The 17194-nt window shown below is 29.1% G+C and overlaps 1 long non-coding RNA gene across 1 annotated transcript; it reads left to right on the top strand.

Moving 5' to 3' along the window:
* Positions 1–13901: 13901 nt before the first annotated feature.
* LOC114390923 lies at positions 13902–16368 on the top strand. The gene is made up of 2 exons (XR_003662034.1): positions 13902–14348; positions 16162–16368. It is a non-coding gene; the product is annotated as an uncharacterized LOC114390923 (long non-coding RNA).
* Positions 16369–17194: the final 826 nt, after the last annotated feature.

Here is a 17194-nt window from a genome sequence, read left to right as displayed (position 1 = left end):
TATAAAAGAAATATGAGATTTATTACCAATGAATAACTAAATGTGTAAATGTAGCATGCTAATTAAGTAGGGTCACGATTTCTTGCTTGGTTGAGTGATCGGGTGATCTAGTGTTTATATTCAATATTTTATTTTAATAAAACTATGTTCTATGTAATCTTTTAAAAATTTGGATGAAAAGTTTTCATGATAATAAAATAAAATAGAGATATAATTAGAGAAAATAAGTTGTGTATTAATAATGTTAAATTATTTTATATTGTCATTCAATTATTTACTAATGTGAATATGATAAGTTTGTGAAGTTTTACAAAAATTATATTAAAATTAGTTAATAGTATTAAACTATATTGCCATTGTATAATCATTAAATTAATAATTATTGATGTTCAATACTTAATCCAAAAATATTGGTGATCTCCATTATTACTGTAAATGGTTTTTTTTATAAACTATTGTGATTTTAATCTATCATTAACTTTATGTTATTATTCTTATTGCTTCAATCTCTAGAAATTTCTTTTTATAGGTATAAGAATTTTATTTATTTTCATTTACACATTTTGGAAACTAACATTCTATTTTTCTTTTCAGTGTTCCCATCTTTAAGAAGATTGTACCTTTATAGGAACAAGCTAAATGGGACAATTTCTGAAGATGTTGGATTTCCAGCTCGCCTAGAACAACTAGATTTGAGTTCAAACGCTTTATCTGATAACTCATTGGCTCTGGAATTTAGCCAAAACTGGGGCCCATGTTTTCAATTGAATTAGATAGGATTGAGATCTTGCAAGTTAGGTCAGACATTTCCCAAATGACTTTAGATATATTGACTTTAGCTATCTTGAATCAAATCAATTTGATGGTCCCATTCCACCACTTGTATGAGGTTTCATATTTCTTGATTTATTCCATAACAAAAGATGAACATCCCTGTATAAAAAAATGAACAAGAATAATTTTATTACATTTCTGAAATATAGATTAAATTGTTTATAAAATATTAATTTCTAATTAATAGTCAAATAATGATAGGATGCTTGAATGTGCATATATATAATTAATAGTCAAATCATTTATGATTATATTAATAACGTAATATTATCACTTTTTTTGATAAATTATTTGTTTAAAAAGTATATAATGCGTTGAAAGAGTTTTACTATTATTAACTTCAATTACTAGAGTTTTAAAATGACATCCATTAATATTAATATATTTAATTTTATATCATTTCGTATTAGTTAAATAAATGTAATAAACGATGATGGTAATAAAACTTAAGTAGCGGAGTAGGTTATACAACTTTTACTTATTTTCTGATCGCAAAACTATATACGAAAAATGTTTATTTTTCTTCCTTTTTTATATATCATTTTTCTCCTTGGAAGTTATTTAGTGTCTAATTGAGCATAAGTTTGAGGGGGTAGTTTTTCTATCTCATTGTCTATTTCTTAAGCTTTTAGGCTTTATAATTTTCTTGGGATTTCATATTTTTCTTTATTCTCTTATTATATATATTTGAGGAAAACTTTTGAAGGATATCTTAATTTTTGGGAGAAAAAATCTGGATTATAGGTGCCAGCTTGTTGATGTGGAAAAATGCAAAGAGTCACTTTTGAAGGTCAGAAGGCATCTCTCACAGTTGGATTTGGAGAGAGAATAACGGAAGGCTTTTCTAGATTTATTATTTTCTTTAAAAGTGGATGACTAAGGGATCTTATGTCTTATATATTTTGAGTTAATAATGGGTTGCTAATTTTCCTTGGACTAGGGCTTGAGGGAGCCAATTGGAATTGTGATCTAGTTATTTTTGTATGATATTAAAAAGGTTTATTGTCAAGGAATTGAACTTGAACTACTTTAGTAAAAAATGATCTTAGATTCGAGCACAGTTGTTTGGATTAGGTGAAAGTTAGGTCGTTACTTAAACAATCCCAAAAATCAAAACATAACCTTCCTTCATCATTTGCGAAAGAATTTAAATCAGTTGACTAAATTTCTAGCTAATTCGTTTTAATTTCTTTTTAATATCTAACTTCATTACAAATTTAAATTCAGAGTTTCTTTCAATTCCAATAGCATTCAACTAGTTCGATTTAAAGAAAAATAATTTCAGTTGCACAACTGTAAAAGCAGTATAGTTTAAAGACAATTCAATTTACAAAATTCTACTGTCATATATAATACAGCACACCTAAAATGTTTGGTGTAAAATATTCCTACTTCCTACAAAGCCATTGCATCTTCCAAAACCATGCATTACATAACATGAATCCCCTAATACAGGTTCTCATTTGTTTGTAGACAACTCAAACGAAAACCAAGAACCCATTCTAAAACATAGTGCATAATGATCTACACGTCCTTTAGAGAATAGATGCATGTTGCAGAACTTGTGCTTTTCTGGCATGGGAATCATGATATCTCTGACATTTGGGATATAGTGAGACATTTAGGCATGCTTTGAGTTCAACATCTCTGGTGAAGGACTCCTTCCTTTGTTGAAACGTATCATTGAAGATGAATTGTAACAAATCCAATAATAAAGTAGCATTCCACAATCTAAAGGAAGTGAGTCAGCTATTGTTATCACTGCTTTAACTCATTCATTACGGATCCTTCTGATGCAAAACTTGCATCCACCTGCATATACGTAAGTTCATGTAGATGGGAAAAGATATTCTATTGCAAATAACACTTTCCTTCTTCCACTCGTGTGATATTTAGTATGAAATCTTTGGTTACAAGTTACCATTTTAAGTGGAAAAAAAATGGATCAGATGACCCTAGTGCCATATATCTATTACCGTATTCAATTGAACCAACGTTTTTAAATTTCTAGATTTTAAAAATCCACTTTTGACTAGTTCATGCAGTATTGTACAAATGCCCAAATCAAGTACTCCGTATCCATTTGAATGAAATTTAAAGTTCACCCTACCTGACTCTTAGCCTGTCTCATGTCTTCCATGTTTAAAGGCCTCGCTTTAATTTCTTGTTCTTCCTTGTCTTTATTGTTTGAAGCATCTTCGGAGCTCTGGCCTTCTGCTTCTGTTTGCTTCTTTTCCTAAAATATGATGCAACATATATTTAGTTAGATCTTCAGCTCATACCAAAGTTTGCATGCATGGAGATGTTAAACTTAAAACAGTAGAAGAAGTTGTTTAATAGCTACCATGTCTTTCATTCTCTTCCTCATGGCCTCATGCTCTCCTATTCTAGTCCTCTGTCCAATCATACTATCAACCTTAGCAGGCAGTGTGAACAGAGCTCAAATGTTCTTTTCATCCTCTCCAAAGCATTTTGATGTGAATGAAGGTTGACATTGAGACATGAATGAAACTTGAACACTAGCTTCATTTGCAATTGCCTTTGCTAGCATTTTTTTCCAGTACCAGGAGGCCCAAAAAGAAATATAGCTCTGTTTGAATTTGGGTCGCTGATTTATTGATCACCATTTATATGCTCAGAATCAACTATGTTTAAGTAGACAAGAAGCATAGAAAAGTGCAAACGACATTTGTTCCATCATCTAAAAGAGGGAGACGCTCTAATCTCAAATATAATGCTATGTTTAACCAGAAAACTAATATGAATGATAAGAAATCAACAATAAGTGTTACGTGCACATAATTAGCACTAGGTAACATTTGTATAACAACATAAGCCATCTTTTGATTACAAAAAGTACACATTAAAGTATGATATCAGGAAAACACCACACATTTATCAGGAAAGATGCATCATTCATCTCCTGCAGCTGCCCTGTTTCCAACCCAATACTGATACTAAAAAAATGCAACAATCTATTTATAATATATAATTTCTGAGATGTGCAACAATAGGCTTACACATCATTACTTATTTTTTCGCATCATGCTTAATTAGTAAGAATCATTAGAAGCTAAAAATAAATTTTAAAAAAGCTGAATTTCATACCCTGCTGCACGCAATAGTTCAACGTAGAATTAAGCCTTTAAATAGTACCCCCTACTACGTGTTCGAATTTGTTGCTGTCATAACTGAGGATGTTGAAACCTGATTTGGCTTCAGATATGAGAAAGAAGCTTGATGGTTTTACCATATTCATCAATGGGGAAACTGAGGATATGAAGGAAGCAAACATGGGGAAAAGGGACCTGTAATCTTTAGAATCAGAGCTGAAGTATGATTTTCTAAAGATTTTAGCATGGCATAGTGCCTTTTTGACAAGCTCTGGTATAATTCGTATTCCTACGGAAATGTATTCAATTGATTTTCATTCATTTTTTGTATTCATGACTATATTTATCCTAAGGAATTCTAGAAGTAGAGGAGTTGTTCAATACTTCAGATTCATGGCACACTAAGAATGGTTTTTCTTTTTTATTTTCTCGCTAAACTGTTTTTCTATATAAAAAATTGGGTATTTAGCTACTTCCCAATACTTTTTCTTATTTTCTCTCTCATTTGTTTGGTTATTATTTGCTCAATTTTTTCTGGCATGCCATTACATTGCAGTGGCTATATCTTTTTACAAACTATAAGCACTTCAACCATATAAGTGTTTGTCTTTGCTAAACCCCAATGACCGGTGTTGTAAAGTCATTAAAGAGACCAACATGCCCTGTTGATGCAGGAATCTCTCACAAAAGTTGGATATGTAGCTACTTCCTCAATACTTTTTCTTTGATTTCTCTTATTTTCTATGATTTCATAATTTAAAAGCACATTTTACTACTTCCTTATTTCTTATTAGCTATGACTTCATCACTTATTTTTGCTCAACAGTTCTACAGAGGAGACCTTTTGTTGAACAAAATTATTGTACTTTGCACCAGGGAACAGAGAGGATTAGGCACAATCCCCCTTTCTTATTAGGCGCTGTGACTTCATCACTTATACTCATTAATCAAATTATTACTAAGTACATTAAGTTCTTTGAAATCTTCATATATTTATTGAGTTTCTCGTAACTTATACTAGATAGGTTAATGTATGACTAGTCACTGTTCCCTATACCAACATTTATGCTTATATTCAATTAGTAGATCAAATTATTATTAAGCATATTGAGTTATTCAAAATCTACGTCAGAAAATCATTGAGTTTCTCATAACTTGTATTAGACAAATCAGTGTATGACTAGTCAATGCTTAGTGTACTAATATTTATACTTGTATTCAAGCCATTGATCAAATTACTATTATGTATATTGAGTTTTTCAAAATCTCCATCAAATATTTATTAAGTTTCTCGTAACTTGTATTGAACAGGTTAGTGTATAACTAGTCAACACTTAATGTACCAATATTTATATTTGTATTCAATTCATTGACCAAATTACTACTAAATATATTGAGCACTTGAAAATCTTTGTCAAATATTTGTGGAGTTTCTCCTATTCGGGATTAGACATATCAATGTTTGACAAAAATAGTTGAGCTAGTGCATCAAAATTTGTGTCTATATTCAGTTTTATCTTTTGGTAAAATTTTTGGGGCAAGATTAACTAATGAGTAAGCTATATGTATTCTTAATTGTTTCCCTTAATTTACTATGGAACTTGTTATATGTAATAATTTCTCTATTATTTGATTTAATAATTATTCATGATAGTGACATTTTGTTTATGCTCTAACACCATTTTTTATTTTATTTTTCAATTGACTTGCTTTTTTATTTATTTATAAGTATCAAAGATAAGTACCAAGAGATTTATAATAATTTACGCATCCTATTTAATGAACTAAGATAGACTCTCTCAATAACTACCTTGATTTCAATATTTTGTTCATGCTTAAGATTTTGTCGTTAAAAAATAGACATAATAATTCTCTATGCTCACACCTAATTATTTTTTTTGCATTATAATATTTTAATTTTAAATCAAATTAATCTTATTTCCACCTTTTTTTATCCAAACCTCGTAATTTGGGAAGGGGTATAATTGATGTAGTGACGCCGGCCTTTTATAAGAAAGGTCTTATTGTGAAACATGTGTGAATATTTAAATTGGTTTTCAGTTTTCAAATATAATTTTAAAAAAAACACAAAATTGGATCTAAAATAATTTTTAACTCAATTTCAAAATGTTATTAGTGTAATTTTTGCTACTCTACCCTACTACTGTCGTCACTATCATCATCACATTTCTACCAACACCTCCGCCATTATCATCGCCATCATTCCACCACATCACCATTGTCATCATCACTTGGATCCTGCTACCTTCATCTCACCATTATTTTATAGTGGAGCAAAATAAGATAAAATAATTGATTCATTTTATTTATTTTCAATTTACAACATCATTTTAAAAACTAAAAACAAAGAATAAACCGAAATTCAAAACTAAAGCTGGTTTTAATTTTAAAACTAAAACCGAGAAACTCAATAATGAAAATTTAGCTCTAGAAAAGATAAATTGATTTAAATAGGGTCATGACAAAATTTTGCTAGCTTCTATTTTAGTCTGCTTTGCTTTATAATATTTACATTCAAATAACTCTTTTATAACAAAACAAAAAATAAAAAAGCTATTTATTGATTCTACATATAAAAAGATTAAGTATGCTATTTTTTCGGACAAAATTATGGTGTGTTTGATGATGATGTTGCAGGTTGTTTGTGCTGAAGAGGAAATAATGTGCATTGAGAGGGAGAGGGAAGCACTCCTCCAATTCAAGGCTGCCCTTCTGGATCGCTATGGCATGCTCTCTTCTTCGCTGCAGCAACCTCACCTCCCATAATCTAATGCTCGACCTTCACAATTAATGGAACTATAAGTATTATATTTTTCTCCTGTTCATCAATCAAAACATAACCCAAAGAAAATGTTGAAGTTACATAGCCTGAGGATAGAATGCAGGATTTCTAACAAACTCATTACATGACTCCTTATGATCATTTTAAAGTGTTAAGAGCGGGGAGATGTCTGAACAAGTATAATTGTGAAAAGCTAATATATATTCTGACTACTCATCTAATGTTAAGATAGATGTATCCCTGACCTAATCATAGATGAAGGTTTGTCATTCAGAAACTAGGAACCTGAACTAAATCCGTCAAATTATATAGGATGGGGAAATTTGAATAGATCAAACAGAAATTCTGAATATTATTAACTATGGATCTAGGTCATTTCATGCAACTTTATTCCTGACAGAATAACATAATCAATTCAAAATTTGAATCAACGTTTAATAAAACTTAAAAATATGCATATGAAACTATAGTTTGCGGAGGATGCTTTTCGTTAATTCGAATTTAATCTACCTTTACAATACGTTTTGTTAACAATATATATGAGAAAGAGATTAAATCACAGTATACATATATAATTCTAAGAGAGTTACATAAATCCTTATGCGTTGATCTAATTTTAATCTAATAATTATAATTAAAATATTTTACTCAATCACGTGCCTCTGATTTCAGCCTCCCTCATCCCCACCGTCCTAAAATTCTTTGTTCAAAACCTTGATTGGTTACCACGCATCTCCCTCTGTCGTTCTCAAGGTTCCCATTCTGCATATTTTCGATTATTGGTTCTATACAATTCATATATATTTTTCTCTCATTTTTTTTCTGATTCACAGTCGTCCACTTCCGTCTACCACTTACTTTGTCTTTTGGAGATTCGTCCCCTATCTTTCTTTTTCACAATTTCTGTCTGGTTTTCATTGACACACCTACTTGTTGTTCAAGAGTTTGGCCATTTTTGAATGAATTAAAGCTTATTAACGTAAGGGATCAAAAGAATGAATTACATAAAACTAATAAAAGGCCTTCTCCACAGCTGAATTTTAATTGGTATGTGCTATTTATATCAACCTAACCCCATTCTCTTAATTTGATTCCTCTCAATTCAAGGTTATTTTTATGCTCTCACAATTCAAGGTAGCATCTTCACAAGCAAGTATGCTTCTTCAATTAATAATTTTAAGGAATAATTAAGTTTTAGTCCTTCAATTTTTTTTTAATTATAGATTTTAGTTCTTAAATAAATATTTAACTTGTCAAATTCCTCAAAATTTTGTTTAGTTATGACTTTTAGTTCCTGTCATATGATGAAGTGGTGTCCTGGGAAACTGACACCTGTCATTTTTCCCATTATTATTTTATGAAGTTGATATGCTTGCAGCTTTTAACAGCTAGAAATGGCTTCCTCACCCAACCATGGCTCTGGACTTATAAAAACAAAACCACTTATTCGGTGACAAAAATCCAGATCTGGACCTCCCTCGTGGCTTTACCTTGTTAATATTCGCGTTGATTTTAACATTCAGGCACATCCATCATCGCTCTCAATTTTATTTTATTTTTTCTCTCAACGGACACACCTCTCCAATTCTCACTACCCTCTCTCATAATTTTGGTAGCAGACATATGTTCATCAGACGCACATGCTGCTCTCACATTCTAGCTATATGTATCATTTTTAGTAATTTGACCAATATTATTGAACACCCTTTGATGTATATATCATATCTTGAGAGTGATAAGAACAGAGACAAAGAGATATTTGATTGATGATATGATAAAGAAACATTGATGTAAATAAGTTTTTTGTGTTTTTCATTTTGGATTTTTTTTAAAAGTCTTATTTTAGTGTTTTATGTTTAGGAGTGAATCATTTTAGTCCTTTCATTAATTTATCATTAACCTTCTTTATGTTTTAAATTTTAAAATAATTAATTTATGATAAATTTTAGTCTACAACATTTTTTCAAATTATAAATATAGAACCTACCACTGCTTCCTCCTCCACTTCAAATATATAAAGCAAAAACACAAAAAATAATAAAAAATCAAAAACAAAAATTACCAAGTTCGATCTTATCCTAATCTTCCATAATCAATTACACAAATGAAATGATTTTGAACCCCTAGCAAGGATGCGGGGAGAAATGGTATCGGTGGAACAACATATTTCTTCTGCCTTAAAGTTGTTTCAAATACAGAAACAACATATAAGATAATCAACCCCGACTCCTCCAAGTGGCTTCTCAGTTGTCAAAGCTTGGCTCAACCCTTCCACAACGACCACTTCATCCTCATAAATTTTATAACTTTTTTTTTTATATTTGTAGTGTCCACTACTCACCAAATAACGCACATGATAAAAAGTTATCAATGTAACATTTGTAACTTTATGCTTGTGATGCTTTATTCTCCTTGTATTATACTTAAGTATGTATATCAAATGCATTTTTAAAGTACAAGAAAATTAGCATTAATAATGACTCAATTTATATGTAATTTATCAAAAAAATCTCACTAAAATTTTCATGACTCAAGTATTAGTGACAAAAAGAAAATTTTGTCCCTTAATGCTTTGACTTTTGTGGCATTTCTAATGTAAGAACTCTATTATTGAGTTCTTAATTAATTTTTTATTAGTGAGTCCTTTCTTTAGGATCGAGCACTCAGTACTAATTTTACTCTAATTAATGGTAAAACTTAATTGATTTCTTAATTTATTTTTTAGTAGATACTATTTTATCTTTCCACTCACACAAGAATAATTTGTTCAAAACCTTGATTGGTTACCACGCATCTCCCTCTGTCGTTCTCAAGGTTCCCATTCTGCATATTTTCGATTATTGGTTCTTTACAATTCATATATATTTTTCTCTCTTTTTTTTTATGATTCACAGTCGGCCACCTCCGTCTACCACTTACTTTGTCTTTTGGAGATTCGTCCCCTATCTTTCTTTTTTACAATTTCTATCTGGTTTTCATTGGCACACCTACTTCTTGTTCAAGAGTTTAGCCATTTTTGAGGTAGCAGTTTTTGCTAATAAAATATCAAAGGTACATGGCTGAAGCTTAACAGGTAATAATAATATTGTAGCCCTTCCATATATATAGTTTCTTTTGATTTCCATATAGTTTATATATATGAAAGATTTCATATATATTATAATTTTGGATTGTGATAGTAAGATTTCATAATTTTTAAATATTTTTAATATAATTAATTTTGAAGAGATATGGGATAATTACTAATTAAGTTTATTTGAGAGATGATATATATATATATCAAAAGAGATATTATTTCTGTGATACAATGGTTAAGTTGCTTTCATAAATTATAAAAGAAATATAAGATTTATTACCCATGAATAACTAAATGTGTAAATGTAGCATGCTAATTAAGTACGGTCACGATTTCTTGCTTGGTTGAATGGTTGGATGATTAGTGTTTATATACAATACTTTATTTTAATAAAATTAATTCCTATGGAACCTTTGAAAATTTGATTGAAAAGTTTTCATGATAATAAAATGAAAGATATAATTAGAGAAAATAAGCTATGTAGTGTAAAATTATTTTACACTATTCAATCATTTATTACTATGTATATGATAAGTTTGTGGAGTTTTGCAAAAGTTATATCAAGATTAATTAACAACATAAAACTACATTAGCATTGTATAATCATTAAACTCATAATTATTGATGTTGAATACTTAATCCTAAAATATTAATAATCTCCATTATTACCATAAAAGTTTTTCTTATAAACTACTGTGATTTTAATATATCATTAACTTGATGTTATTATTATGATTACTTCAATTTCTATAAAAAAAAAATAAAAATTATAGGTATAAGAATTTTATTTATTCTCATTTACACATTTTGAACACCCTTTGATTTATATATCATATCTTGAGAGTGGTAAGAATAGAGACAAAGGGATATTTGATTGATGATATAATAAGAAAACATTGATGTAAATAAGCTTTTTGTGTTTTTCATTTTTGATTTTTTTTAAAAAGTCTTATTTTAGTGGTTTATGTTTAGGAGTGAACCATTTTAGTCCTTTCATTAATTTATCATTAACGCTCTTTATGTTTTAAATTTTAAAATAATTAATTTATGATAGATTTTAGTCTACAACATTTTTTCAAATTATAAATATAGGACCTACCACTGCTTCCTCCTCCACTTCAAATATATAAAGCAAAAATACAAAAAATAATAATAAAACAAAAACAAAAATTACCAAGTTCGATCTTATCCTAATCTTCCATAATCAATTACACAAATGAAATGATTTTGCACCCCTAGCAAGGGTGCGGGGAGAAATGGTATCGGTGGAACAACATATTTCTTCTGCCTTAAAGTTGTTTCAAATACAGAAACAACATATAAGATAATCAACCCCGACTCCTCCAAGTGGCTTCTCAGTTGTCAAAGCTTGGCTCAACCCTTCCACAACGACCACTTCATCCTCATAAATTTTGTAAATTGTTTTTTTTTATATTTGTAGTGTCCACTATTCACCAAATAACGCACATGATAAAAAGTTATCAATGTAACATTTGTAACTTTGTTTGTGATGCTTTATTCTCCTTGTATTATACTTAAGTATGTATATCAAACGCATTTTTAAAGTACAAGAAAATCAGCATTAGTCATGACTCAATTTATATGTAATTTATCAAAAAAATCTCACTAAAATTTTCATGACTCAAGTATTAGTGACAAAAAGAAAATTTTGTCCCTTAATGCTGACTTTTGTGGCATTTCTAATGTAAGAACTCTATTATTGAGTTCTTAATTTTTTATTAGTGAGTCCTTTGTTTAAGATCGAGTACTCACTAATTTTACTCTAATTAATGGTAAAACTTAATTGATTTCTTAATTTATTTTTTAGTAGATACTATTTTATCTTTCCACTCACACAAGAATAGTCTCTTTTAGTTTCAAAATTATTATTATTTTTAGTTAAACAATCTTGATTATAGTTGCTTATATAAGAAACTTCTATACAAATTCCATTATAAGAACTCATTTGTTCTAACAGTATTCTCAAGTCACTTAAGCTTAAAAACCAACTTAATTGCAATTGCATTGGAGTTGTTCTTAGAAAAAGAAAATTAATGAGTTTAATTTTCATTCATATTATTGATGTAAATAAATATATATTATCAACCGATTTCAAACTATTTTGAATATAATTTGTAAATAATTATAATAAAAATTAACAGGTTTATCAATGCCCTATTTAATAATCCATCGTTAGATTGATAATATAAAAAAGTCTTTACATTATTATTACATTTTGCTTAAATTAAAATATTATCGGTGCAAAAAATTAACTTACATTATGTATGAAATATCAAGTTTAATTTATTGTTTTGTGTATTGCGATGACGGAATTTTCGTAGGCTAGCTTTTTGGTGTTTTGTCTACAAAGTCGTACAAGGAGCCACTGAATCTATAAAAATTTCCACATTTATTGTTTTAAATAATATTGTGATGACAATGTCTTTTCTAAATTAAAGGAGCCACGCCGGCCACTTCATAAAAATTTCCACAATTATTATCTTAAATAATGCGATGACTGGACTCTTTTTCAAGTTTTCCACAATTATTATCTTAAATAATGCGATGACGGAGGCCAATTATCTGTTTTCCAGGGCCAACAAATTCATATATTCAAGATGTAGATATTCACAAAACATCAGAAAATCAACACAAAATCCATGACATCTATGAAGATTAAATTATTATCAACAAAATCCATGACTTATGTTTGATATATAATAGTTCGTCATATTTTTTTACAACAAAATAAGAAATAAATATATCAAATACTTAGATCTTGCTTGGAATTTTCTCCATGGTTCAATCCCTTCTCAACTTGCAGCATCTTGATCTCAGCATCAATATTGATTTGTCGAACAATCATTTTTTTAGAAGAAACCCCAGTGAAAACAGAGAATTTATTTGCATTGGTCTCATTAAATTTATCAAGAAACAAATTGACTGGAAAAATTCCTTCAAATATTAGAAACCTAAGGTCGCTTGAATTTTTTGATTTGTTAAGAAACCTGTTAGATGGTTCAATTCCTCAAAGTCTTACTCAAATTAATCGACTCTTCATGTTAGATATTTCAAGGAACCATTTAAGAGGAGAAATTCCAACTGGCACACAATCACAAAGTTTTCGATGCCTTAAGTTCAATATTCACTTTTTAGTCGTGAAGTTTTCGATGAGTATGGGCATTCGGATTTATTATAAGCTTTTGGATGACGCTTGGCGGAATCTTATTCAAGCGTTCTTGGCAACATGCCTATTTCAGGTTCTTGAACAATTTACGAGACAATATTTGTGCCAAGGTAGCAATGTTCCCTAATAAAATATCAAAGGTAGCTAAAGGTTAGCATGCATGTAATAATATTATAGCCCTTCCATTTCTTTTGCTTTTCATATAGTTTATGTAAGCAACTTGTCAGATTTTTTTTATAAAAAAAATATAACTATAAATAAAAGCAGCTTTCTACGTATTTTTTTTTTATCGTTATTATGCAATGATCTCTAGTAAATTGTTTATAAAATATTAATTGGTAACGTATATTTAATAACTGATCAAGTAATATTATATAGTGAATTGTAACGGTAAGATTTGATGACTTTTAACTATTTTTAGTATAATTAATTTTGGAGAAGAATATGATAATTTCAAGTCAGAACATATTGAGAGAGATACTAATTTTGCAATACAGTGGTTAACTTGTTTTCGTAACAATAAAATAAATGAGATTTATTGTGAAGAACAATTAAACGTGTAAATGTAGCATGCTAAATAATCAGGATAATGATTTCTTGCTCGTTGGAATGTTGGGTGCATCTAGTGTTTATAATAATAATTATTATTATTATTTTAAAGTGTAGTTTTTTGTTTTCATAAATTAGAAATTTTGTGTTTATTAGTTTTTTAATTATATATTTTAAATGTGAATGTCATTCCCTTACGATATACGATCAAGTTTTTTGTAATTTCTTGACCGGAGACTTTTCCAAGTCTTCCCCACTGATGAGGTAGTGAAGAAGACCCTTTGGATACTTGCAATAAATTATGACTGCCCCAACTGTTGAGAAAGTGCCTTCCATTAACCATCCCTTAACAGTGACAGGTGTGAGCACTATGTCTCTTCTTTGAGCAGAGTTGGCAAATAGTGTTGGAGTAGGAAGAGATAAGATGCTTGCCAAATAGTGCATGACGATCCACACGTCCTTTAGAGAAGATGTGTGTGGTAGAACTTGTGCTTTTCTGGGAATCATGATATCCCTGTGACATTTGGGATATAGTGAGAAATTTGGGCATGCTTTGAGTTCAACATCTCTGATGAAGGACTTCTTTCTTTGTTAAAGGTATCATTGAGGATGAATGGTCACAACTCCAAAAATAAATGTCGCATTCCACAATCTAAAGGAAGTAAGTGAGCTGTTGTTTCTTCCTCGAACCTCCTTCACCATACAAATCATTCCAGTGCTTCAACTCATTCATTACAGATCCTTCTGATGCAAAACTTGCAGCCTCTTGCATTTAATCAGATATCCGTAAGTTCATAAATTTACAAAGTTTACCGCAAACTCAACATCTTTTCTAAAGAGGCAAAAATTCTCAAATAAATAATCACTTAAGTTATCTTTTTTATGTTTCATGCATCTTATGTTGAGTTTCTGACTTACTTGACGGTGTTTTAATAACATGTGAGTACATTTTGTTAATGTTGTGCTAGGTCTTCAACTTTCTTTACTTCGTAACGTTTATCACAACCAAAATCTTTTTTAAAAAGGGAGTCAAAATGTTCAAATAAATGAACATTCAATTCTTTTTTTTTCCTGAATGAATATTACACATTACTCAAAATGAACCCCTTGTTGACCTAAAACACTAGGGAAAAAAACATGAAATTTCCTCTTTACTAAAAATAAAAATTTGTTTTCTTTTTTTAAATAAAATAAAATATAGCAAACATAATTCATGTTCTCAAGGCAAGATAAATAATTAAGAAGTGGCTTTTATTTTTATTAGACTAAATTAAAGGTTGTCATCTTCATGACGGATAAGTGAGGTGTTAATACCTTTCACGTAAATAATTTTCGAAACCTTTTTTTTCTCAAATTGTAAATCATTTCATATATTTTTTTTGTTTTTTTGACGTTTTCCTTAAATAAACATTGATGACGACTTCTCAATTTTCTTTTGAAAAACTCACTTAAGTGCCACATTGGGACAATGACAATATTATTTACAAAAGAAATTATAATAATAATAATAATAATAATATGTTGTGGAAAACATAAATCATATTTCTTTTTTTTAAAGAAAATAAATTCATATTTCTTGTTTTCAGTGTTACTTACAAAAATGTTACTTTTGAGTCCTATTCTCAAAATTTTAAATAAGAGAGAAAAATGTTGTAAAAAAGTATACCAAAAAAGTTATAATTTTTTATTCAAAAAAGATAAGATGTTACTTCCATGTCTGGTTTGGTTTAAAATAAAAATTATGAAACTTAAAAACTGATTATCAAGAAATAACAATAGGTTTGGGGAGTAGGCTCATGCATCGATCAGTAATAAAGAAAAAGCCAACACCTATCAAATTCTAATTCAGAATGTAAACAAAACTAAACCTGGATTGGATTAGAATAAAAAATACCCAAACTAAAGTAAAATCGTCGTTCAAGTATATAGTATACACATCTAGAGAAACAGCACCAAAGTTTCAAGATACAACCATTAAGTTAGTTCCGGTTCAAGTTGTCATTTCAGCAAACACTATAATTTTCAAAAGCAAAAACAATTCTCCCTAATTACCACCAAGTTTGGTTGGCGATAAAACTTATAAGTTTGAATGGTTTAAGACTTGGATTTTTTTCGGTGCAAGATATGAAGATCAATAAATATTGTCTGAATTATGAATTATATACTATCACAGATTTAATAATAAAGTAGTCTTATCATTCTTATAATTAAAAGAAAAAAATATGTTATCTTTTATTTTTTATATAAAAGACCGTACGTAGGTAGTATATTATACAGAACTTACATAAGCACCACTTTTGTTGACACAGAATTCCTTCAAAAGAAATTATCAATCAAAATCAATGAAGTAATAGTCTGTATATTACGTTAGCAAAATATAGACAAAGGTCAATGTGGGTATCTTGCGAATTTTTTAAGTCTTTTTGTTTTGTTCCCAAGTATATGGGTCATGTCACTTCACAAAATTTTCCACATTTGTTGTTTAGCGCAATGACTGGAATCTTAAATTCTAAGTCTTTATGGTTTTGTTTGGTTCCTACATAGTCATATAAATGGTCATGTCACTATAAAAAAAATTTCACATCTATTATTTTTGTAGGTAGTGCGATGACTGGAGTATTTTCTACGTCTTTCTTTGTTTTGTTCCAATGGAGTCGTGTAAGGACCATATTACTTATAAAAAAATTTCATACTTAATTGTTTTTTATGTAATGTGATGTTGATTGGAGTGCTTCTTAAGTCTTTCTTTGTTTTGTTTCCGGAAAGTCATACTAGGGCATGCCACTTAATAAAAATTAATTTCCAATTCTCTGTTTGCAAAGTCAATAAATTTATTCTAGATGAAGATATATAATCACAGAACATTTAGGAAAGCTACACAAATGGATGAGAAGATTTAGAAGTTGTTGCGGAAGATGCTGTAAAGGAAAATACTTGAGGAAGCTCTGTTATGAATTAAAATTAAAAATGAGACCAAATAAATTCAGACACGACATAGGCTTCTCTTGGTATTTTTTAATTTGTTAAGTATAAGGAATACTTTGTAATTAACATATTCTGAATCCAACATATAGCAAAAATTGATGAAATAGAAAATTCCTCCCTGTGACGTAATAGAACTGCAAATGATGTAACTATGATAAGTCTTATGGCACAAAATATTAATATGAACACGTACTCAATTTGTAATTCCTTAGAGATTAAGGTGTATATATATTTCCAAAAAAAATGTCAAGGGAGGTTAAAAAGAAAAAGAAAGGGGTGTATATATATTAAGTTTTAATCTCAATGATATATTATTTTTAATCTTAAACCAATATTTTTTATTTTTTGTTTCAATTTTAGTCTTCAAACCGATCTTTCTCTTAAAATTCTGATATGACTCATCTCCACTCAAACAAATAAAACACACAATAGACTTTATTTTGAATCTTTCTCCCCACACAGACAGAAAAAAAAAAAAAAAAAAGCTCACACCATTCACATTTTTACATGTATAATAGAATATAGTGGCTTTTTCCAATTTTTGAATGTCATTACTATTTTTAAGTACGATATTCTATTAGCTATATTTGTCAATCATATATTATTTTCATGAAAAATTGATGATATATTTTTTCAAGTCCTATTAA

This window comes from Glycine soja, chromosome 16 (genome assembly GCF_004193775.1).
Source record: "Glycine soja cultivar W05 chromosome 16, ASM419377v2, whole genome shotgun sequence".
In the NCBI taxonomy this organism is placed as follows: domain Eukaryota; kingdom Viridiplantae; phylum Streptophyta; class Magnoliopsida; order Fabales; family Fabaceae; genus Glycine; species Glycine soja.
The sequence above is the reverse complement of the archived record's forward strand: the minus strand, read 5'-3'. Positions and strand labels throughout refer to the sequence as shown.